Source organism: Meles meles, chromosome 12, assembly GCF_922984935.1.
Source record: "Meles meles chromosome 12, mMelMel3.1 paternal haplotype, whole genome shotgun sequence".
NCBI classification, from domain to species: domain Eukaryota; kingdom Metazoa; phylum Chordata; class Mammalia; order Carnivora; family Mustelidae; genus Meles; species Meles meles.
The window spans coordinates 51,085,698-51,112,741 of record NC_060077.1 but is presented as its reverse complement, the minus strand read 5'-3'; positions in this window follow the sequence as shown (position 1 = coordinate 51,112,741).

Here is a 27,044-nt window from a genome sequence, read left to right as displayed (position 1 = left end):
AACATTCTCCAGGTTGACAGGGATCCTTTCATCAACCATCTCCAGGAACTGCTGGTGGCTTCAATATTGCCGAAGCAGAGGCTCATCCAACCCACATGTTCCCTCAAATTCACAAAAGAATTTGCCAGCTGCCTTGCTGGAATTCGGGAGTCTGTCTGTCCAGGCAGTTCCTGTGCCATGTTTACAGGGAGCACATAGTTTGGAACTGGAAATACTCCTGCGAGGGTTGGGACCACCGTTAACTTTACACCATTCACCTACCAGAAAAGAATTGGCCAGTCACCAAGGTTTAGGATAGGGTGCCCTGAGCTTTCTAGACTAAAGAAGGGTCTCCAATGACACCTGGAAGCAATTACTGCCTGCTCAGTCTTGACAGGCTCTCCCCCACCTCCCAGAGAGCCACAGAGGATCCAGATGGATTCCCTTGCCTGCCCTGGTTGGATTTCTTGAGGAGGACAGATTGATCACACACCCATATGGCCATAGTTCAAAGCAGTGAGTTACACAGTAAGGTGCCTGAGGGAGAGGATGTCTTTCTGCCAGAGTGAGAACACAAGTAGCTATAAAGTTGGAAGTCCAAACCCAGACCGCTACTACAATGGAACAAGAATGGGGAAGCTATTCAGGAAAGTGATGTTATCTTATGAAAGCATCTTGCACTATAAAGAAAGGAAAGATAGAGGCAAGGATTACTTCCTGTAAAGAACAATGGGAAAACTACCTTTAATCTGACCTTCCAGGGCCTCTATATCTATCTAAAAGAGATGCACCAAAAGGCTGGGGGAGGAGAAAAAAAGCAAACTAGTTATTAATTATACTAGGACTTATTGGTTTTATGTTTATATTTTCATAGATTTTTTCTTGTTGATTAGATTATGGTAGTGAATGATTGATTCATGTCTGTCTTAACAAAGATATCAACAGCCAAAAAAAAAAAAAAACAGACTAGAACATTCTTCTGCTACTTGAGGAGTTAAAGATCTAACATGCTACAAATGCATCTTCTGCTTAGGTGACCAGCTTAATGATGGTCATTTGGAATGAGTAGTATGAAAAATGTGGGCAGAGACAAACAAATAACCAGGACCCAGAATTTGTAGTCCAAATATACTTTATCCCATTTCCTAAGGTAGGTTCAACTTGGCTCTTCATTAAACCTGCAAAATGTAGCATAGCTCATTCTCCGAATTCCTGGAAAATATAACTTAAATGTTTTGTGGGAAAAAATCAATTTTTCTTTATTAACTGAGAAGAAATAAACATGAATCTTTTAACTAACCAAACATAGCAGAATCACAGATGCCAAGTATTAGAAGGCATGAATCCAAGTTACTTTTTGAAAATGTCAAGAATGGTACCAAAAAAAAAAAAAAAGAAACAAAGAAAATATCAAAACAAACATACCTTTGTTTATTCATTTAATAAGTATTTAACAGACATTTACTGTATGCAAAAATCCTTCACTAAATACTTTGAAGATGTTGCCAAGGCATATAAGAAACCATTTCTCTTCTCTAGAATTATATAATGTTTTTATAGAGGTAAAATAAACCCAAATATCTGTAACAATGGAAGAATTGTATATGATATAAACTTGTTAAATTACTAAGTTGTACACTTGAAACTAATGTAACATTGTGTATCAACTATATTCAAATTACTTTAAAGGGGGGTATTGTATATGATAGCACAATGTTTTCAAATAATGTTTGTTTCGGTTATCTGCTATGAGGTCACAGATTGCCACAAACTTAGCCACTTAATGCACATTCTCTCGTGGTTTTTGTGGGTCAGGAATCTGGGCAAAACTTAAAGGTTGTCTAACTCAGGATCTCTCAGAAGGCTGCAGTCAAGAAGCCAGCTAGGGTTGGGGTCTCATCTGAAAGCTCGACTGGGGAAGAATCTGCTTCTCAGTTCACTTAGGTGGTCGCTGGCAGCACTGAATTCCTGTCTAGGCTGTTGGACTGAGGGGTTCTGTTTCTAGGTGGCTGTTGACTAAGGGTCGCCCTTGGATCCTTGCTGTGTGGACTTCCCAAATGTGACAAACCATTGTAGCAAGTCCACAAGGAAGAGTGTTTGCTGCCAAGATAGAACCCACAACCTCTTGTAATCTGATCACAGAATCAGTATCCCCTCAAGATACTGGATTCAACAGAAGCAAGTTACTCAGAGAGAGAAGATTACACAAGGCTGTGAATCTCAAGAGACGGGCATTATTGAAGACCACCTTTGATATGACCAACCACAATGTTTAAACATGAAAAGAAGCAAACATAAGTATAAAAAAGTAACACTCATTCAAGTTTAGTAAGAGCACCCCTATGACTAGACTACGTAAAGCATCTACTAGATGTAAGAGAATGGGAAGACTTCATTGCACTGTTAGAAAAGTAAACATTTGACTTGAAAACCACAGAGTCCAAAACACTTTCCAAAGCCATCAGAGGATGGCAACCAACTACCTTCTTACACCAAGAGCAGTAGGTTCCACCTAAAAAAGCATACATCACGTTAGCTCTTCATGATTTAAATGACCACATATGTACTCACCCGTCCTAAATGTTATCGTCAACAACTGAGCCTGGTGAAAATACAAAATTCAGAGGAGTACTTACCTCTGCATTTGGTCTTGTTATGTCTATTGTTTAAAAAAGCAATACTCTGTGCCCTGTGTGCTACTTCTTTGAAATTTGTGTTGTGAAAGTCAGCCTCTCTGTCTCATTTGCTGCTCTCAAGTGTTCTGGTGTTTGTGCAATAAATGAGGGGTGGAGATGGATGGATAGAAGCCAGATCCACAGGTAGTTACATCTCCTCTGTCTCTCTTAGAGCAAAGTGTAAAGGATGGTGTTTGTCCTTCTCTCCTACTTCAGAGGAAACTATCAAGAGTTCTGTGGCTCCTACTGACAGGAACACAGCACCACTGCCATGACTTCACCAACAGACTACTAGTGTCAGCTGCCCCCTGAACACCTTATCCAAGTGGGAAAGGAGAAAGCCTTCTGTTGGTTCCTCCTCCTCAGCCAAATTCCCTTAATGGCTGGGGATTTTTTTGTCTGCACAGAGTAGTGAGTCTTGGTTGTCCCTTGACATCATGACAATTATTATCAAATGCAAGTATCAGTAGCTAAGAAGCATGATGTAAAATCAATTTCCCATAATTTCCCTTGTTTTAGTATCTCTGAATGGAACCTCAGATTATTATTGCTGAGATCCCCATTAAGTGTCATATGTAATTTTTTCTCCTTCCAATGTCTCCTCCTTTCTGTTCTCCCAGTCTCTCTCCTTCCTTCTCTCCTTACATCTTTAAGACAAAATATCATCATCCCCAAAGAGTGATGATGGCATGTGGAGGCTTATATAGATAAGTTGATGAGCTCCTTAAGCTCTAGGGTATGGGTGTAGGCTTCAGCATTTTTTAAGTTCTTTTTTTAAGTACTTTTTAAAGTTCCAGTATTTTTTAAGTTTCCTGAATAATAGTTTTACTGTGTGGCCAGGGCCAAAAGCTTTTCTAGTACTTGGCCTGATTCTCTAACTGCATTTGGTCTCTATATTTGAAGGAGTAAAAAGAGAAAGAAGTTATGAAGCATGTAGGAGAGACACCGAGTATACAAATTTATCCTTTATATGGTGGGTTCAGTGAGAACTGTGGCTCTCAAAACTCAGCACACATTAGCATCCCTTTGGGAACTGTTTTAAATCCTGATGTCCCACTACACTCCTGCTCAATTAGGTCAGAACCTCAGGAAGTGGGACCCAGGATGATGTTCCAGGATGGCTCCCGGACAGAACTGTCCCTCCTCCCTGAGATCAGCTTCTCTTCAATACATTCAAAGCTCTCCAGGTGATTGCAAAGTGCCACGAGGCCAACACCTACTAAGTTAGGATCATTTCATTTTATGACCTAACCAAGCATGATGTTTTAAATCAAATCTGCCTACTTGAACACAAATGCTAACAACCGCCTAAACTTCACTTCCATGCACTTGACACATATGGAACTATGAGTTCCACAGTACTCAGTACTAGCGTGTGAGGGGATGGCACTACAAAAACGAATGCAACAGGCTCCACCTTCCAGAATTCCTACAGTCCAGGAAAGGAAAGAGACGTAAATAAATGATTCTGATACAGTGTGGTATGTGCTTTGATAGACAATGGGGATATGTGGAATATAGAGGGAGTTACTTAGTTTGAGGTGACAGAGACAAGAGAGGGGACACAGGGAATAGCAAGAAAAGAACACACTTCTTAGAGACAGTGAAATGGTACTTTTAAGTTAGTCATGCATGGCGGACATCCTAGGTAGAGCCTGAAGGAGTCAGGAGGTATGAAATTCCCTGATGCATAAAACCACAAAGTGTGGTAGGAAGAATGGAAATGGGGCCAGAGTGGAAGGCAAAGCCCTAGCTGGGAAGCAAATGGCAGGCCATTCCCAAGGGCTGAGCTTTATCCATTGGAAAGGGACACACAGAACATGCAGGCAATGCTGAGATCAATTCCTGATTTTAAACAGGTGACTCTAAAGCATCATTCCTGACTTTGAAGGTCACGAAGAGTAGCTAGAAGGAGAGAACATTTCAAGATCTGGACTAAGCCAATGGCAGCAAGAGGAGAGAGGAAAGAGGATTCAGTAAGCTGATTCAGTGTGTCCTGACTTTCCGGACTGAGCAACTAGGTAAATGAGGAGTGTTGCACTAACTGAAGGAGGGCATGTCTGAGAGGCGCTGGTCCCAGGAAAAGACAAAGTCTGGTCTACCTCATGGAAGCAATTCAACATGGGACTGATCTTCAGAAAGCGCCCTCCCCACCTCCCAGGGTTTGGGACTCAGCTGCCATCATGGAGCTTGGCTGAGGGCCTCATTCCTTTGACTCTCAAGCCACACAGCCATTTGGAGGAGCCCCTGGAATTACTGATTATGTTTTAGGGTGATCACCTTTTTTTCAACCAGAACGCCGAAGCGCCCAAGGAAAATTCATCCTTCGAAGTTTCTGGAATGTAGTTTTACCTCCTGTCCCCAACCTCAGAGTTCCAGGACTCGGGGCTCTTGTGATTCTCATCCAAGCAAAGTCTTGGACTCACCATGGTCCCCTCCCCAAGGGACAAGCAGGAGGTCTAGTAGGCTCTGGAGGAGAGCAGGGCCCACATTACTTGTAAAGCGGTACTTGGTGAAGGGAAAGGCATAAGGCCCTCCAGGTCAACCTTTATTTAGGTCATTCTCCGAAGACAGGTTCTCTGGAGACAAGTTGCCTTGAGCCAGAACAGAATACCCCAGGCCAGTCAGTAATCCTATATGTCTGGAAAGTATCACACCGTCTGCTTTTCTGGGAAAACAATGAGAATGGTGACTTAAAATGCTAGAAAGTGAGTTAACTGTTCCCAAAATTTCATGCTACTTTAACATTCTGTGGTCATGTTTTTGTTTTTGTTTTTGTTTCATTCGGACAAATGCCTAAAATTTTGTCAAAACAGAGAGAACTGCAATCATGCCCTGTTACGCTGACATTATTCACACTTGCTAATGATTAACTCCCTTTGACACTGTAGCGTTGTAGACGCCAGAGTTGAACAAACAGCTTCGGGGGCCCAGAAATGAGTTACACTATACTGGGCCAACTGACTTGGAAGAGCTCCAGCGCTATTTCCCTAGTTTAGACTTGTCCTAAGGGGCATTTCCATTGGGGGACCTGAAGTTCTGGAATTCCTTCCTCTTCCTAGTTCAACAAAACTCTAATTTATTGACCTTCAGGGCACAGTGTAAGACATCTGTTAAGTTTGGCATTTCCTTGACCTGTACAGAGAATTCTATTCAGTAGAAAAGGTTTGCCTACTTTAATTCCAGGTTTTGTATTTAGAATGTGCATGTGTTAGGCTTTGATCTAAAGAAGGTACCTTTTTATAAACCCAGGAAACAAAAACACGTTGCTCCTTTGTATCAAAGTGGCTCCCTTTGGAGTCTCGCCTCAATATAGTACCCTCTTCGAGTGTGGCAAACCTTCGGATACGTAACCAAGAATCCTTCCTTCACTGTACAGGGGAAGAGGAGAAAATGTACTGAGTAGCAAACTTTCGTGTTCTAAATGGAAAAAATCAGTCCTGTAAGAATGTGAGAAAATTCCTATACATAAGCTGAACAATTGTTTTATGAGCACTGCCTAATAGTTCCTGTTCACCTTGGATATGAAAGATGCTGAAACATTAATAAGCTTTGATACCAAGGAAAAGGGACACAACCACTTACGGAGCTCCTACCTTGCACCCCACCCCCCACCCCAGCCACTGGCAGCCCAGAGATGCCTGATGGGTCTCAGAGGTGGAGGAAAGAGGCTACAGGGTACACGTTCTCCCAGCCAAATGAGGGTTCCCTGGGTAACACTCACTATTGCTGCTTCTCTACCTTCTCATCTCCTACCTCTGCCATAATGGAGATGTCCATTGGATTTAAGCTGAGAGAGGCCTGGGGTTAGGTGTCTATGGTTCCCTCATCAGCAAAAGGGGGAAATGGGAAACTTGCATGAGGGTTGGTAGCCCCCCAATCCCACCATGTTATAAGAAGCAAACCCCCAGACTTAAATAAAAAAATAAAAAAAAAAAAAGCCATGTTTTTATTCCAAAATGAGAGATTTCTTTTTTAGTGTATCCAGATCAAAAGGGGAAATAATTCCAATTTGTTTATAGAAAATGTAGACATGCCCCAGGGTTATGATAAATTGAGATCTAGGTTTCCAGTGGGATTTGAGCCCGCACAGCTTACAATAATGCTAGACTGTTTGCACTGTCTTTAATACAGACAACGTCCTCAGACCTTTCAAAGCCAGTATAATTGAAAATCATAGGCTGGAGAAGATTAAGCTGTTTGATCAAGGATAGAAAAAGATACATTTTCAATGAAGTTTAAAAGGAGCCAGGAAGTTGAAAAAGAGTGCAGAAAGTTGACTAGGGACTATATATGAGATTTTCAAGAGTGATCCCACAACACTCTTCATGGAATGTGTTTATTCTCTAATCGTCTAAAATTTGGATGGCATCAGTGATTGAAGACAGAAGGAAGGTTTTTTTTTTGTACTTATGTATCAAAAGGAAACAAAATTATATATTCTTAAACAAAATATGTGATATTTTGTAATGGAACTGCCTTGACTTGCTCATGGTACTTTTTGTGAAGGGCAACCACAAAGATAGAGTACAATCTACTGATGGAGAGCACAGCTAACGGGCACCTGCCCAGATCCAAACCATCAGACTGACTTTCATAGGTATTTTTAATTACGCCAGAATCATCCAGCAAAACAGAGCAAGACATCCCCTGTCTCATGTGGTTTTTTGCTGATCGAATGCAAACTAGTGCCAGGTCCTGCTTAAATAGTTTAGCCGAAACCCTGTAGTCATTTGCAGTGGTAAGAAAAGATCTGAAGCCAAAATTTATCTGACTTTAAGAGTTATTTCAACAGCTCCAAATTGCAAGAGTCATGAGGGCACTGACTGGAGAGCCAGGTGGGATCAAGTTTCTGGCTGCAAAAGGAACAAAAAAAAAAGGGAATATCTGATTGAGATAAGAAAAATTTCACATAAAAATATACAGTTGTATCTTTGCTAGGGCTCCCATAATGCTGGCTATATGGCTAAACACTCACATTTCTGGTGGCTAGAAGTCTAAGATCTGGGGGTGCATGCAGTGGGTTTCTTCTGAGCCAGCTCTCCTTCACTTGTAGAAGCCTCTCTGCTCCTTGCCTTTGCAAGGTCTCCCCTCAGTGTGTGTCTGGGTGTCTGCATCCTAATCTCCTCTTCCTATGAGGTCATCATATTGGAGTAGTACACTGGGTCTGCCCTGCCATCTCATTTTAACCCAATGACCCTTTAAAGAACTCCCTCTCCAAATGGGTCATATTCTAAAGCTAGGGATGAGGACTTCAACCTAGGCATTTGGAGGGGATGGAATTCAGCCTGAAGCAAGAGTAAATAAATATGCAAATATCCCCACCAAGGACTACAGCAAGGAAGAGAGCGAATCAAAGACAGGTATAAAATTAAAGAACCATCTGTGATTTCTTTGAAACAATCCCATGTGCCATACATGTAGCTAAAAGTTACACGCAATTGAGATGGAAAATTCAAGCCCTCTGCTTCCCTTAGTCCCCCATCAAAAAAGCCTTAAATCAATCCCTGGAATTACGTTAGAGAGTTTCCGAACTAAACAGAGCTCCATTCTCTCTCCAGGAAAAGGAGATAAGAGTTTGTTGATCTATACAGATAACTTCTTTTTTATTTAATTTTTCTTTTCTTTTTTTAGTAATCTCTATGCCCAACATGGACCTCAAATTCACAACCCCAAGATCAGGAGTCACACGCACTACCGACTAAGCCAGCCAGGTTCCCCTACACAAATCATTTTTAATGGCCCATGAGAAACACAGATGGCACCTAGTCTAGTAGCTGGCAAGTAGCGGCACCTGTCAGTAAAAGTTAACTGTATCATAAGTATCTGGTTTGAAAGAAATATGGCTTTGTAATCACAAATATTGCAAATAAACTGTTTTTAAGAACTCAGAAATCTATGCTTTCTCAGCATCAGATGACTGAAATGTATTTCAGTTTCTTTCCCTACTTCTCCTATTATTATCAAATTATTAAATAAGCATGTATCCAGCATCTACTAAATTCCAGGAACCATACAGACACTGAAGACAGTGTCTATCCTGGAGGAGGTCACAGCCTAGGAGGTGAGCCAGACAGAAAAGCACATGGATAACCAGGGGCTTGGGGCGACTCAGTCAGTGGAGTGACTGACTCTTGATTTCTGCTCAGGTCATGATATCAGGGTCATGAGATCGAGCCCTATGTTGGGGCTCTGCAATGGGTGTGGAGCTTGCTTAAGCTTCTCTCTCTACCCCATCCTCCCCACCAACTCTCGCTCATGTGGGCTCTCTCTCTTAAAAAAATAAAATAAATTTTAAAAAGCCGGCAACACCTGGGTGCTTCAGTCAGTTAAGCAGGTCTGCCTTTGGCTCAGGTCATGATCCCGGGGTCATGCTCCCTCTCCTCCCCGCTTGTGCTCTCTCTCGCTATCTCTGTCTCTCTCTCAAATAAATAAATAAAATCTTTTTTTAAAAAAATGAATACCGGGGCGCCTGGTGGCTCAGTGTGTTGGAGCCTCTGCCTCCAGCTCAGGTCATGATCCCAGGTCCTGGGATCGAGCCCCGCATCGGGCTCTCTGCTCAGCGGAGAGCCTGCTTCCCCCTCTCTCTCTTTGCCTACTTGTGATCTCTGTCTGTCAAATAAATAAATAAAATCTTTAAAAAAAAAAAAAAAAAGAATACCAAGTAACAAAAGCTATAAAGTGAATGTGATGGTTACTTTTATGTGTCAACTAGAACTAGACCACATTGCCCAGATATTTAGTCAAACATTTTTCTGGATGCTTCTATGAAGGTATTTTTTGGATGTAATTATATTTAAATCGACTGACTTTGAGTGATGTAGATTACTCTCCATAGTGGGTGCTCTATGATGGGTGAGACTTGTCCAATCAGCAGACGTCTGTACTGGAAAAAAGACTGACTTCCCCCAAGCAAGTAGGAATTCTGCCAACTGATGGACTCGAACTGCAACTCCTCTGAGTTGCAACTACTACCCTACCCCATAAAATTTTGTAGCTATCAGCCTCCACAATGGTGAGCCAATTGCTTACAATCAGTCAATCTTGTTCTCTCCCTTCCTCTGGAGAACTAATACAGTAGACCTAATATTTTTATTCCCCTCAACATTATAAAAGGTTTCACAGAAGAACTGGACTTAAGTTGGATCTACAGATTAGAATACTTTCTAAAACCAGCTAGTTATAAATCTGACTGGACACTAAACCAAGGGGTAATATTTCTAAAACTAGTTTTCATCAACCACACAAATATTCTGGAATCCAAAGATCACTACAAGAATTATTTTTAATTTTATGTTTCCATTTTGATAATCTATATCAATATTATCATAAATATACTTAGTATCACCGGGATAAGTACATAATAATAGAACGTTTTCTGTAATTTTAGATCTCCAATTATATTTATGTCTATGAAAATTTTGCAAAAAAAAAAAAAAATGACATTGGGGCACCTGGGTGGCTCAATCAGTTAAGTGTCTGCTTTCAGTTCAGGTCATGATTCCAGAGTCCTGGGATCCAGCCCCGCATCCGGCTCCCTGCTCAGCAGGGAGCCTGCTTCTCCTCCACCCACTCCCCCTGCTTGTGTTCCCTCTCTCACTGTCTCTCTAGCTGTCAAATAAATAAAACCTTAAAAAAAAAAAAGACATTAACACAGGATGGACAAATGACACGATGAGAGAACCTAGACACTACACAGCACACTCTATACTGGACTGACCATAATTAGATTAAGGAAAGCAAAAGTACATGCAAATAAACACATAACACACACACAAACAAATTTATTCACATGGGTTTTTTTAAAAAGATTTTGATATTTCAACAAGTCTAGAAAATAGTGGTAGATTAAACTAATACAGAAGTACTTAACCTATGGACACCTAAAATTACCACATAAAAATTGAACAGCTGAACTTTGAAAGAAGAAAAGGAGAAGGAAGAAAGGGGAGATTTTAAAGAATATGATAAAGATATTGATTACTTATAGATTTGGCCTGGCCAAATGGTCATTTTAAAAATTAAAGATAGGGGCGCCTGGGTGGCTCAGTGGGTCAAAGCCTCTGCCTTCGGCTCAGGTCATGATCTCAGGGTCCTGGGACCGAGCCCCACATTGGGCTCTCTGCTCAGCAGGGAGCTTGCTTCCCTTCCTCTCTCTCTCTGCCTGCCTCTCTGCCTACTTGTGATCTCTGTCAAATAAATAAAATCTTAAAAAAAAGAAACAAGAGAAGAATGTGTTAAAAAAAAATTAAAGATAACCATAACAAATTAAAATAAAAACCAAATGTTTAACAGGATAAAGGGAGAAATTTTTAAAAGTAAAGAAGATGGTAAAAGGAAATAAAAAGCAAACAGAAAACACAAAAGGAATTGTAGAAATAAACTTTAAATATTAGTAATCTTAATGTAAGTAAATCAAATTCACCAGTTAAAAGACAGAAATTCATCATACGTATACAAAAATAAGTAAAGGAAATTTGTCAGCTAAAAAAAAGGGAAAAAGACAAACTCTCACATTGAATAATTTCTGTTCAAAGGAAACACAGGGGATTGTAGAACAAGATAAATGGTATCACAAAGGAAAACACAGACTTCAAAATGCAAACGTGAGTGGTTCAGTTGGTTAAGCATTTTTCGATTCAGGTCACGATCTCAGGTGGAGCCTGCTTAAGCTTCTCTCTCTCCCTCTCCCTTTTCCCCTCCCCATTCCCTTCCCCTATCCCAGGAATGCACATACCCTCTCTATTTAAAAAAAAAAAAAAAAAAAAAAAGGAGCCTTCTGCAGGAACTAATTTATTTCTGAAATAAGCCAATAGCATGAAAGAAAAGGGAACTGCTCTAGACTAAGACACCAAAAAGACCTAACAACCAAATTAGATACATTGACCTTGCTTTTGTTTTTTTCTTTTAAGATTTTATTTAGGGGCTCCTGGGTGGCTCAGTGGGTTAAAGCTTCTGCCTTCGGCTCAGGTCATGATCCCAGGATCTTGGGATCGAGCCCCACATCGGGCTCTCTGCTCAGCAGGGAGGCTGCTTCCACCTCTCTCTCTGCCTGCCTCTATGCCTACTTGTGATCTCTGCCTGTCAAATAAATAAATAAAATCTTTAAAAATTTTTTTCATTTATTTGACACAGAGAGATGCCTACTTGTGATCTCTCTCTCTCTCTGTGTCAAATAAATGAAAAAAATTTTTTAAAGATTTTATTTATTTATTTGACAGGCAGAGATCACAAGTAGGCATAGAGGCAGGCAGAGAGAGAGAGAGGTGGAAGCAGGCTCCCTGCTGAGCAGAGAGCCGGTCCAGGGGGTGGGGGGTGGAGGGGGAGCCTTGATCCCAAAACCCTGGGATCATGACCTGAGCTCAAGGTAGATGCTTAACTACTAAGCCACCCAGGCACCCCCACACTGACCTTGTTTAGATCCTGGTTCAAGTCTACGGCCATACCACCCTGAACGCGCCCGATCTCGTCTGATCTCGGAAGCTAAGCAGGGTTGGGCCTGGTTAGTACTTGGATGGGAGATCCTGGTTCAAATTATCAACTGTAAGAAAGCATCAGAAAATCGAAGGAATTAAATTATATATTGAGTATTATATGATACCAAAGGGTTGCTATTACTTTTCTTGGGTGTAGTAATGATATCTTGTTATACAAAAAAGAAAATGTCCATATTATTTAGAGATACATATGAAATACGTAAGATAAAATGACATGATGTCTGAGAAATGCTTTAAAATATTTCTGCAGGACGCCTGGTTGGCTCAGGCGGTTAAGCATCTGCCTTTGGCTCAGGTCATGATCCTAGGGTCCTGGGACAGAGCCCGGCATCCAGCACTCTGCTCATCAGAGAGTCTGCTTCTCCCTCTCCCCCACCATGCTCACGCTTTCTCTCTCTCTCTCTCTCTCTCTCACACACACACACACACACACACAAATCAGTAAAAAATCTTTTTTAAAAAATAATTAAATAAAATATTTCTGCAGAGAAAACAAAAAGCAACATTTCTGAAGAGTTAGGAGAAGCAAATGTGATAAAATCTTGATAACGATGAATCTGGTTAATGACGTTTGAAGGTTCTTTGTACTATACTCTCTACTTTTGAATGATTTTGTAAGATTTTAGTGCAACTATAAGATGTTTTCCAAAAACACCTCTAAAAGGCAACAGAACACAAAAATTTAACATACAGTGATAGAAAACGAAGTAACATATAAACACCCACCAACGAAAACTTGAAACATTTGTTCATATCAGACAACTAGATCCAAAGCAAATGAACAAAAATGGGGACCGTAAAGAAGTTCATTCCATAATGATAAAAGAAACAGTCAGGGGTGGGAATGTACCTAATAACATCTTCTCCCAAATACAAAAAAAGAAAAAATGGCAGAGGTATGAAGAGTTTGGAAAACTGGCAGGCAGAGTGGGAAATTTTAATACACTCCAGCAGGTTGAATGCTGACTTCCAAAAGATATCTCCTCTTCCTCACCCTCAAAACTTGGGAATGTGGCCTTATTGAGCAAAAAAGAGGTCTTTGCACCTGTAATTAAGGATCTCAAGATGAGAGCCTCCCAGGTTATGTGGGTGGGCCGAATACCAATGACAAGTGTTCTTAAAAGAGACCAAAGAGAAGACACAGAGAGAGAGAAAGTCATGGGAAGACACCGGCAGCAATATGTGACACAGCCACAAGGTAAGTAAAATCTGGAGCCACCGGAAGCGGAAGCGAGGATTCTCCCCTAGAGCCTTCAGAGGGAACGCAGCCCTGCCATCCTTGATCTCAGACTCCTGGCCTCCAGAACTGTAAGAGAATCAGTTTCTTTGTTTTAAGCCATCCAATTTTTGAGAATTTGTTATGGTAGCCTTAGGAAACCAATATGTATGCCTCTCTCAATAACTGGCAGATCAAGTGGACAAAAAAAATAATAGAAATATATAAAGTAGTTGAGGGACGCCTGGGTGGCTCAGTTGGTTAAGCAACTGCCTTCTGCTCGGGTCTTAATCCCAGAGTCCAGGGATGGAGTCCCGCATTGGTACTCCCTGCTCACTGGGGAACCTGCTTCTCCCTCTCCCTCTGCCTGCCACTCTGCCTACTTGTGCGTACTCTCTCTCTCTCTCTCTCTCTGTCAAATAAATGTTTTAAAAAACCTTAAAAAAAAGAAATATATAAAATAGTTGAACAATATAATTAACAATTTTTATCCAATAGGTGTATGTGTAATCCTATATCCCCAAATTTTTTAGACTACACTTTCTTTTTAGTTGTACATGACTTGCCTGTGTGAATCTGAGTCCTACTGTAACAGAAAATAATTTAAGTCAACACTGTAGAGCTGAAATCATTTTTGCCCTCTAAAAGAGCAGGTGCATTGCCCAAGTGTCAGAAAAATTGGCTTAGAACTTTCTGACCCTTTAATCTGCTAGAGACAGCTTGTCTTCTTTGTGCTGAGAAGAGAATATAGTTCACTAATTAGCCACAAATAAACAACTACGCCCAGGCTCTTGGTTTATCTGTTTTGGACGATCCTTACAGGAATTAAAATTTTCAAGGACACATAGATTCCACGGTCATTTCAAAGTAAGCAGTGAAGCTGGAGTCATTGTCACCCATTACTAGCAGGATAATTACTCTTAAAGTAACAGTCCCCAGAAGCAAGAAGGGTTTGTTGGTTGTTTTTTTTTTCCTCCTAGTGTTGCTGATCAACCCTGAGGCTTCATAAGTAAATACACACAAAGTTAACATGCTTAAATAAATTTTGCATGAATGAGATCATACATTTTATATGCCTCTCACAAAAGGAAGTAAGTTAACAATTGTAACACACTGGACACCTAAGCAGGAAAAAAAAAGTGAAGATAAGATTCAGAAAATCACAATATCTACCTTTGCTTAACTGGTATGCCAACAGAAAACAAGAATCAAGGTAGAGTCACATGATGGGAGGACACTGACAACATGAACTGCTTTTTCTTAAATGGCATCATTTATACCCTTAGCTCCTGGGGGCAAGGCCAAGGTTATAATTTGGGGCACAGTCCTATTTAACCATGCAAGGCATGGACACTTCCAGCTTGGAGAAATAGTAGACAATTCTATCAAAAGGAAAACAAAAACAAAAACAAAAAACACCCTCTACCCTCCTACTGGAACCTATTGTGTCTCCTGGCCCCCCCGTGGGGGAAGAAGTCTTTAGAACTGAATCCATTTGGAAGGAGGGAAGTTTGCCCAGTGAAGTGCAAAGTGAGTCCTAGGATATCTGGGAGAAAGGTCACTGTGCCAGGGTTTCCGTTTCACCAACTGTACACTCTCACGGCATTTCCTGCAGGGATTATGTAATGTGTTTGGACAAAGACCTCTCTGGTTGCCCCCACTCTGTACTGAAAAGTGAGCTTTGGAAAGAACAGTTAAGGCATAAAAAGACAATTCCTTAGGGCAGCTTTGTAGATGGAGCCGCAAAGTCTCATGACCCGTAAAATACTTTAAGTTCTAACCAGCTCCTCCCACGGAGCCGTGTCAGAATCACAGCTAAGAGCGCGAGCTGCGGCTGCCAGCCGAGGTCACGTGACGAGGTCCAAATTTCTGGTTCATTCTCACTCTTCCTCATATTGTGGTTTCTTTTCGGACTAGACTGATTGCTTTTGAATTCTGAGCCTCGAGACCTATGCTAATTGGCACAGCTGCCTTGAAGGGGTGGAGTGATACTTTCTGAGAACCCATCGCAAATGTTAGGGAAAATCAAATTTCTTGTGCCAAATTTGCAGAGCAAAACTGCAGTGCCCTCATTGCCTTTTCTGAAAACAATTATTTTAATTTTTTTTCTTTCTTTTTTAAGGGATTGTCCAGGGCAATAGCTGAACAGCTGATTGCTAACTGATGTGTAAATGCTATTCCTTGATTTTCAGGAACAGAGCAGTTAGAACCCAAATCTTGAATTAATTACAGCATGTAAATGTTTCATGGATACACAGAAGCACATTCCTTTTGGGAGGTAGACATTAGAAGCCAGGTGACGTTAATGGGTAGAAGAAGTGCTTAGAGCTTGTCCTGGAAGAAAAAACAGCTTTGGGGACAGGGCTGCCCCCCAACTCCCCACCCCCTCCACAGCTGCCAAGGATGTGCCTGCTCACCCCTTACCTGGACTTTACAACTTTCTTCTCCCCTAGATTCTCAGTATTACTGCCAAAGGCTGCCTTGCCCATTGTTTGCAACCCTCCACACTTTTCTGAGGACCCTACATTCATTTCCCACTGCCCTAGGCATCAAGACCTACTCTCTCCTTCAAGAAATTGAGCCCTAAATTTCTTTTTTTTTTTTTTGAAGATTTTATTTATTTATTTGTCAGAGAGATAGCGAGAGAGAACACAAGCAGGGGGAGCAACAGGCAGAGGGAGAGGGAGAAGCAGGCTCTCCCCACTGAGCAAGGAGCCCAATGTGGGGCTGGATCCCAGGACACTGGGATCACAACCTGGGCCAAAGGTCAGTGGCTTCACTGACTGAGCCACCCAGGCATCCCTGGGCCCTAAATTTCTATAAAGATTCTACATCCAAAATACTCCACATATCAAAGCCCATTGAGGGACTGCCCTTCAATGGGTTTCCTGCCCTTGTCTCCTCCCTTCCTTTGCTTCCTCTCTGCTCCTGTGAACCACCCCCCCCCAACCTCCCCAAAAAAGGAGAAAAAGGAAAGGTGTGCAGGGCCCCAAGCGTCATGTTTAAGCCACACTCTACCTCACACCAGCAACTTTTAGGCCTGCCTGGCGGTCTCCAAAGGCAGGTAGTTCTTGAATCTGTTCTGTCCTCTTCGCTTCCCTTCTCAACCCCCCAAGAGCTTTTGCGGCCCAGCCACATAGTCCCTTGTCCCCGGTGATGGTCGCATCTCCCTCCCCCTACTGCATTTCCCTATTCCTTGGCTCTTTAAAAAAGTGGTTGCCTAGCGGAGAGCCAGGTGGGACATGTATGATCATAAAATAAAACACGGCATCTCTCCCAGCCGTGCCAAATATTCTCAGATCGAAGATGGATGAAATAAGGTGGGGGGGGGGAGGAATTAAGGGTTTTATCTAAGTAATTTGAAACATTTTTGTATGAAAACAAACACGGATGCATTCTGGAGCCAAATGCAAAATCCACATTAATTTTTTAAATGAACATGAGACTTCAAAGCGGTTCAGCATCTGCAGAGGGCAGCTTCTGGCGGCACCAGTAGGTCTCGCCCCACGTACGCTCTCGTTTTCCTCCACCTGAAGCGTGAGCGGAGACACAGGAAGACACCTGCCAAATTCCCAGGCCTCTCTCAACTTAGCATCGATTTCTCCAAATTCCAGCTTCACCAGATGGAGCACCTACTATGTGCCAGTTCCCCTGAGTGTAAATAGGACTTAAACACAGCCCCAACCCTCAAGTGGCTCATTATTTAGAGAAATTAACGTAAATAAGTAGCCATGATAGGGTAATATGTCAGAAGTGCTATGGTACCACATACAAGGTCACAATGGGCCACTATAGACAGAACCAAAGGAAACTTCAGGGTTTGGCGATCTGGCTGTATTCTTCCAAATGTAGAGGGTTTTGTACCATATTTTCTACCCTCAGCAAAGACTGCCTTGGGCATTACACCTCTGCGTCTAATTAATTCACTCAGCAGAATACCAGACGGGTATGTAATCTATGTATGAGCTTGATGCTGGGAAATGGCTAAACACAGAGTTATGGGGTGAATTGCATTCCCCCAAAAAGGATACGGTAAAGTCCTACTCCCAGTATCTCAGAATGTGATCTGATTTGGAAACACGGTGTTTACAGAAGAAATCAAGTGAAAATGATGTCATTTGAGAGGTTTTAACCCAATATGACTGGCGTCCCTCTAAAAAGGAGAAGTTTGGAAACAGACATACACCAAGGAAAGGCGTTGTGAAGAGACCCAGAGAAAAGAAGGCCATTTGACTGGAGGGGTGCGTCTACAACCCAAGTAATGCCAAGGAGCACCAGAAGCTAGAAGAGGCAAGGAATGATTGCCTTCTAGAACCATCAGAGAAAGTGTGGCCCCTGACACCCTGATCACAGACGTGCAGCCTCCAGAAGTGTGAGGCCATGTTCCTGTTGTTGAAGCCGTCCCGTTTTTGGTGCCTGTTACTGCCATCCTGGGAAATGAATGCACACATGTTCTCCACTTCAGTGTAAGATTATTGTCTGTTTTCTAAAAGCCAGCCTCTGCTCTGTCTTCCTTAGCAATCCTCTCTGCTGGACGTTAGCCTCCAAGAAAATTTCCCTACTGTGCTGGTCCTCAAAGTGCCCTCTCTGGACCGGCAGCACAGGCACCCGCGGGGACCTTGTTAACAACGCAAGTACTCCCACCCCAGATCTACTAAAATCAGAAACTGTTTGAGCAAGCCTTCTAGGAAGTTCTGGTTGGAGAACCGGGGCTCTACTGAATATGTCATCCCATCTCACTTTGCCCCTGAGTCCTAGTCTATTCCAAGTGTTAAGGATTATTAGAGGGGCACCTGGGTGGCTCAGTCAGTTAAGCATCTGCCTTCGGCTCAGATCATGATCCCAGGGTCCTAGAATCGAGCCCCGCATTGGGCTCCCTGCTCAGCAGACAGCCTGCTCCTCCCCCTCCCTCTGCCTGCTGCTCTGCCTACTTGGGCACTCTATCTCTCTGTCAAATAACTAAAGAAGTTCCTTTAAAAAATAAAATAAAATAAAGGATTATTGGATATTAGCTCTCATCATCTGAGATATCATAAAAATAAAAATAAACTACAGCTTCCATATGCTTGTCTCCTGACTAAATCCACAAAGACCCAACACAACTTCTTTGGAAGGCCTTTAGATCGAAGATAAATAACACTAGCAGGTGAGTGGAGGGTAGAGATTTTTGACATTTTCTCCCACACTTGGCACTGGTCTCCTGCCTCCCGGGTTCCCTGGTACCCAACACTCTCTCCTACAGCATACCCGCCCAAATTCACCAGACCCCCCACCCACCCAGGCCTATCTTTTCCCATGATGCCCCATGTCCTAAAATCCCCCCTACCTCTCCCTCCTATAAAACGTCCATTCACTCAGAAGAGTGGTCTCAACTAAGGATTTGCAGATAACTATGGATTCATTTGCAATTAAAGTACTAGTGACCAAGGGGCACCTGGGTGGCTCAGTGGGTTAGGGCCTCTGCCTTCGGCTCATGATCCCGGGGTCCTGGGATCGAGCCCGACATCAGGCTCTCTGCTCCACAGGGAGCCTGCTTCCTCCTCTCTCTCTGCCTGCCTCTCTGCCTAGTTGTGATTTCTCTCTGTCAAATAAATAAAATATTAAAAAAAAAAAAAAGTACTAGTGACCAAAAGCTTCCTTCTTTAATTAGTCCAGGTTGTGTGATTTTATTTTAAAGGTGGTTTTTCACCCAAAAGAACTCTGTTTGGGCAGGTTTCAAGCACAGTGTGAAAATAAAATATACACATTTATTTGTTTATATTTTTGATGATGGGTTTAAGGCATGGATGGCCAGTTCTGTTTAAATTACAAGTTCATGGAACAAACACTTGGCTCACATGAGGCCAGTCCTGTTTGGCAACTCCCTCCCATTCTTGGTCACCAGCCTGCCAGCTTGTTGACCTTGAAGAAATGGCACCAGGCCCATCCTACTTTTGCTGCGTTCCATATTGGATAAGTTTGTGGATATTTCAATTTCTTAGCAGGAAATTTTAGCTGCTGGTTTGAATCTAACTGAAGTATTCCATATGCACATCCTGAGACCCCCAGGCTAGGGCGTATTTTTAATAAATAAAACAAATAAATTCCAAGCTTTATACTAACCAAAATGTCTTCATGACTTTGATGGTGGCCCCCTAAATGAAAATACTAAGAAATGCAGGAATAATGTCTTTTTAGTGGCAAATAAACCTAATGAAGGGTGGGGACATTGTGGGGGGAGAGGGAGAAAGTGGGGGCGAGGCAGGGGGAGAGAACAGATTTAATAGTAAAATGCAATTCATGGCATAAACTATCTTGAAAATTGGCCCTCAGTTATCAAACTGCAGCAATTACTCCAAACCTAGGCTATGGATAGGAGGAAAAGGGAAATTAGTGTTTAATGTATGTTGTGCTGGGTACTTTACCTCTATCATGGAACATTTTGGGTCAGAGGCTTTAACCAACCAGCTATAGTCCTTAAGAGCAACCTCAATTCTTGGTCGAATGTTAGAACTGCTTTAGGTTTGCCTATGTAATGGATCAGCCAAATTTGCAAAGGTTATATACAAACTTAGTGGTAACCATATGTCAAAAACCACTAACAACATGCAAAGAATAAAGAAAAAGAAATCCAAGTGTATCAATAAAGAAAATCAGAAAAACAGAAAGAGAGGAAGACAAGAAGGATTAGAGAAGATCTCCAAAAACAATGACAAAACAAGTAATAAAATGACAATAAGTACATATCTATCATCAATAATTACTTTGAATATCAATGGATTAAGTGCTCCAACCAAAAGACATAGGATGACACAATGGATAAAAAAACAAGACCCGGGGCACCAGGGTGGCTCAGTCGGTCAAGCATTTGCCTTCAGTTCAGGTCATGATCCCCAGGACGTGGGATCAAGCCCCACATCAGGCTCCCTGCTCAGCAGGGATTCTGCTTCTCCCTCTCCCTCTGTCATTCTCCCTGCTCGTGCTCTCTGGTTCTGTCTATCTCTCTGTCAAATAAATAAATAAAATCCTTAAAAACAAAAAACAAGACCCATCTATATGCTGTCTACAAGAGACTCATTTTAGACCTCAAGACACCTGCAGACTGAAAGTGAGGCAATAGAGAAACACTTAACATGCAAATGGCTGTCAAAAGAAAGCTGGGGTAGGAATACTTATATGGGACAAACTAGACTTTAAAACAAAGACTGTAACAAGAGACAAAGAAGGGCTTTATATAATAATAAAGGGGACAATCTAATGAGAAGATACAATTGTAAATATTTATGCACTCAAATATAGAAAATAATGACAAACATAAAGGAACTCATAGATAATATTAGAGTGATAGCAGGAGACTTTAAAACCCCACATACATTAATGGACAGATCATCTAAACAGAAAATCAAAAAGAAAAAATGGCTTTGAATGACACACTGGGCCAGATGGACTTGACAGATATATTCAAAACATTTCATCTTGAAACGATAGAATGCACATTCTTTCCAAGTACATGTGGAACATTCTCTAGAATGGATCATATATTAGGTCACAAAACAGGCCTTAACCAATACAAAAAGACTGAGGTCATACCATGCACCTTTTCTGACCACAATGCTGTAAAGCTAGAAATCCACCACAAGAAAAATTCCAGAAAGACCACAAATATATGGAGGTTCAACAGCATGCTACTAAACAATAAATGGATTAACCAGAAAATTAAAGATGAAATTTTAAAAATACATGGTAACAAATGAATATGAAAACACAACAGCCCAAGACCTTCAGGATGCAGCGAAGGCAGTCCTGAGAGGGAAGTACCTAGCAATACAGGCCTACCTCAAGAAGCAAGAAAAGTCTCAAATATACAACCTAACCTTACACCTAAAGGAGCTAGAAAAAGAACAGCTTAAACCCTAAAGCCATCAGAAGGAAGGAAATAATAAAGATTGGAGCAGAAATAAATGCTATAGAAGCTAAAAAAAAGCAACAGAACAGATCAATGAAACCAGCAGCTGTTTCTTTAAAAAATTAAGAAAAGCGATAAACCTCTAGCCAGACTTAACAAAAAAAAAAAATAATAATAATAATAATAATTTAAAAAATCATAAATGAAAGAGGAGAGAAAACAACAAACACCACAAAAATATAAACAAATATGAGAGAATATTATGAAAAACAATATACAAACAAACTAGATAACCTAGAAGAAATGGATAAATTCCTAGAAACATATAAATTACCAAAACTGAAACAGAAATAAACAGAAACTTGAACAGACTAATAACCAGCAAAGAAATTGAATCAATAGTCAAAAAACTCCCACGAAACAAAAGTCCAGGACAAATGGCTTCACAGATAAAGTCTACCAAACATTTAAAGAAGAGTTAATACTTATTCTCCTCAAATTACACCAAAAATTAGAAAAGGAAGGACAAACTTCCAAATTCATTCTATGAAGACAGCATTACCCTGATATCACAACCAGATAAAGACAGCACTAAAAAAGAGAACCACAGGCCAATATCCCTGATGAACCTAGATGCAAAAATCCTCAATAGAATACCAGCAAACCAAATCCAACAATACATTTTTAAAAAGTCATTCGCCGTCATCAAGTGGGATTTATTACTAGAATGCAAAGGGTGGCTCAATATTCATAAGTCAAGCAGCATGATACATCACATTAATAAAAGAAAGGATAAGAACTTTTCTTATCATTTCAATAGATGCCCAAAAAGCATGTGAAAAAGTACAATCTCCATTTACAATAAAAAAAAAAAAAAACACCTCAACAAAGTAGGTTGAGAGGAAAATATCTCAACATGATAAAGGTCATACCTGAAAAATCCACAGCTAACATTCTCAATGGGAAAACCTGAGGTTTTTTTTCCTCTATGGTCAGGAATAAGACAGGGATGTCCACTCTCATCACTGCTGCTCAACATAGCACTGGAAGTCCTAGGCTCAGCTATCAGACAACACAAAGAAATAAAAGGCATCCAAATCAGTAAGGAAGAAGTAACATTTTCACTATTTGCAGATGACATGATATCCTATACAGAAAACCGTAAAGAATCCACCAAAAATGGGGCACCTGGGTGGCTCAATCAGTTAAGTGGCTGACTTTGGCTCAGGTCATGATCTCAAAGTCCTGGGAATCTGCTTCTTCCTCTCCGTCTGCTCCTTGCCCCCCTCATAGTCTCTCTCTCTCTCTCTCTCTCAAACAAAAAAAGACTCCACCAAAAAAAAAAAAAAAAAAAAAAAAAAATGCTAGAACTGATACACAAATTCAATAAAGTGGCAAGATCTAAAATCAATGTATAAAAATCTGTTGCACTTCTGTACACCAATAAAATAACAGCAGAAAGAGAAATTAAGGAATTTACAGTTGTACCCATTCACAGCTGTACCAAAAATAATAAACTACCTAGGAATAAATCTAATGAACGAGATGAAAGACCTATACTTTGAAAACTAAGAATGGATGGGAAGAATGAATATTGTAAAATGTCCAGACTACCCAAAGCAATCTACACATTTAATGCATTCGCTGTCAAAACACCAACAGTATTTCTCACAGAGCTAGCACAAACAATCCTAACATTTGTGTGGAACCACAAAAGACCTGAATAGCTGAAGCAACTGTGAAAAGAAAAACAAAGCTGGAGCCATCACAATTCCGGACCTGAAGCTCTATTACAAAGCTGTAGTCATCAAAACAGTATGGTACAGGGGCACCTGGGTAGCTCAGTGGGTTAAAGCCTCTGCCTTCGGCCCAGGTCATGGTCCCAGGGTCCTGGGATCGAGCCCCGCATCAGGCTCTCTGCTCAGCAGGGAACCTGCTTCCCCTCCTCTCCCTCTCTCTGGCTGCCTCTCTGCCTACCTGTGATCTCTGTCTGTCAAATAAATAAATAAAATCTTAAAAACAAACAAACAAAAAAAAAACAGTATGGTACAGGCACAGAAACAGACACATATATCAAAAGAACAGAAGAGAAAACCCAGAAAGGAACCCACAATTATATGTCAATTACTCTTCAACAAAGCAGGAAAGAATATCCAATGAGAAAAAGACTGTCTCTTCAACAAAATGTGCTGGGAAAACTGGACAGCAACAAAGTATGAAAGTGAACCACTTTCTTACACCACACACAAAAATAAACTCAAAATGGATGAAAGGCCTAAATGTGAGACCTGAAACCATAAAAATCCTAGAAGAGAACACAGGCAGTAACTTCTTTGATGTTGGCCATAACAACTTCTATCTAGATATGTCTGCTGAGGCAAGCAGAATAAAAGTAAACATAAACTATTGAAACTATATCAAAATAAAAAGCTTCTGCACATCAAAGGAAGCAATCAACAAAACTAAAATGTAATGTACAGAATTAGAATGGGAGAAGAATGGGAGAAGATATTTGCAAATGACATATATGATAAAGAGTTAGTGTCCAAATATATAAAGAACTTATAAAACTCAGCATCCAAAAAACAAATAATCCAATTTTTAAAAGGGCAAAAGACATGAATAGACACTTTTCTAAAGAAGGCATACAGATGGCCAACAGACACATGAAAAGATGCTCAACCCTACTCATCATCAGGGAAATGCAAACCAAACCTCAATGAGATATCACCTCACACCTGTCAGAATGGCTAAAATCAACAACACAGAAAGGAGTAGGTGTTGGTGAGGGTGTGGAGAAAAGGGAACCCTCTTGCACTGTTGGTGGGAATGCAGACTGGTGCAGCCACTCTGGAGAACAGTATGGAAGTTCCTTTAAAAAATTAAAAATAGAACTACCCTACAATCCAGCAATCCTACTACCAGGCATTTACTCAAAGAATACAAAAATACTAATTCAAAGGGATACATGCACTCTAATATTTATAGCAAAATTATCTACAACAGCCAAATTATGGAAACAGCTGAAATGTCCAGATATGAGATATATATAAGTATAGATATAGGTCTATATATATGAGATCTCTATCTATGCGTATCTATATATATCTATACACACACACATATATCTCATATCACACACACACACAGTGGAATATTGTTCAGCCATAAAAAAGAATGAAATCTTGCCACTTACAGTGACATAGATCAAGCTAGAGAGCACTATGCTAAGTGAAATGAGTCAGAAAGCAAAAGACAGATACCATATGATTTCACACATATGTGGAATTGAAGAAAAAAAAAGAGCAAAGGGGGAAAAAAAAAGGCAAACCAAGAAACAGACTCTTAATTATAGAAAACAAACTGATGGTTGTCAGAGGGGAGGCGGGTGAGGGGATTCGTTAAGTAGGTGATGGGGATTAAGGAGCGCACTTGTGATGAGTAGTGGACGATGAATGGAAGTGTTGAATCACTGTATTGTACACTTGAAACCAATATTACATTCTATGTTAACTAACTGGATTTTTTTTTCATTTTATTTTATTTTATTTCTTTTCAGCATTCCAACATTCATTGTTTATGCACCACACCCAGGGCTCCATGCAATACATGCCTTTCATAATACCTACCACCAGGTTCACCCAACCCCTCACCCCCCTCCTCTCCAAAACCCTCAGTTTGTTTCTCAGAGTCCACAGTCTCTCATGGTTGGTCTTCCCCTCCAAGTACCCTCAACTCCCTTCTCCTTTCCAACTCCCAATGTCCTCTGGGTTGTTCCTTATGCTCCACAAGTAAGTGAAACCATATGATAATTGACTCTCTCTGCTTGAGTTATTTCACTAACTGGAATTTAAATAAAAACTTTAAAAAATGGATCAGCCAAGATTAAATCATGATTAGATTCATTCCCAAACTAACTACTTATCCTCAAACTTGAATGGAAACCAAACCAGCTATCAAAGGAATCGAATCTGGGCCATTGTATCAGGATATTGCTTTAAATAACCAAGAACGTTTATTGGCTCTTATATTTGTAATTTCAGTGGAAAGACAGGTAAGGGAGTGTGTTTCATTAAGCAACTCAAAAATAGCATTTAGCAAGAATCCAGTCTTTCCCATCCATCCACTCAGCCTCCACAGGGCAGGCAACTTCAACCCACATCTTTTTCATGGTGGCAAAATGGTGCCAGTTCCAGGCTTCACAGTGACATGACAGAGTAGCCAGAAGAAAGACAGTCTTTTCTAATACCTCTCTCAGAAGAGTGAGGAGACTTTTTTCCCCCAGAATGACCAAGGAAATCTTTCCTTTACCTTCACTGATTTATTCATCTAATAAATATTGAGGACCTATTATGTGGCAGGCACTTGCGATTCATCAGAAAATAAAACAAAACTTTCCATCCTCATGAAGCTTAAGTTCTAGCAGAAGCTTATATTTTAATGTCTCTTGAGTATCATTTGGGCTGTTCTATGAGCTCTTGGGTTCTTGGTAACCTCACTTGTTCCCTTTTGTCCCCCAGCTTTGGACATGGTAGCCACTTTTAGCAATTCCTGATCTCTGGTTAGCTGAATGTCTCCTTCCTGCTCTTCCAACCCAGGAACACATGTGTGAACAATCTCTTATATTAAATCACCCTCTGTTTGAAAGAACATGTATCTCCTTTCTTGATGGGAAGAAAACCCAAAGATCTAGCTTCTTCTAGACAAAGTTGTGAAGGTAGGAGTGAATCCTATGCAGGCACAAAATCGCTGTCTATACTCACTGATTATTTTTCACCTCCTGGGAGACTTCTGTTCAAAAGGTCATGAGTCAACAATACTAATGGGAATTTCTGATTTCAATAAAGGTGGCACTTGTCTGGACAGAACCGGCAAATTGACCTCCAGGCAACTATCTGCACAAATGGGCTTGAGAGGAAAGGAGGAAATCTGCAAGATGTTTTCTGAATGGGCACCTAGAAGCAGAGAAGCTACCAGAGAAGGGAAGGAAAACGGAAGGAATTACAGGAAAAATGGCATGGGGATACTTCATCTGTCCAGCCACATGGCCTAAACCTACTCTCCCACCCAGCTCCTACAGGCTTACATGAAGCTCAGCTAGGGGAACTATTCTCTGACTCTGCATAGAAGTCTGCAAGCTCTGGCTCCTTCTTTCTTGGGTCTCACTCTAATCAGGCTTACAACTTCTCGTGAAGGTCACAAATGGCCCCTGTGTTGCCAAATCCATTGCTCAGCTGTCAGTTCTCTTCTCACATCCATATCAATGCCACTAATCTTTCATGTTCTTTTCCAAAAGCTTGTATTCTAGAGACAGTCAGCTGCTCTGAATGAATGCCAAATAGCTAAAGGAAACAAATCCATCTAATAATTCAACTAATAAGAATGATGACAACAATAATAGCTAACATTGTCGAGCTACAATTTGCCATGTGCCAGACACTTTTCTAAAGCATTTTATGCGGATTAATCCTCACTGCAGTTCTGGGAGATGGAAACTATTATCAGCTTCACTTTACAGATGAGGACCCGCAGGTATAGAAAGGTTGAGGAATTTGCCAAAGATCTCACTGCCAGAATGCAGAATGAGGGGTAGAGCCAGGCAGTATCCACAAATTCTATATTAGAATTTTTTTTTAAGATTTTATTTATTTATTTGACAGACAGAGATCACAAGTAGGCAGAGAGGCAGGCAGAGAGAGAGAAAGGGAAGCAGGCTCCCTGCTGAGCAGAGAGCCCGATGCAGGGCTCGATCCCAGGACCCTGAGATCATGACTGAGCCAAAGGCAGAGAGG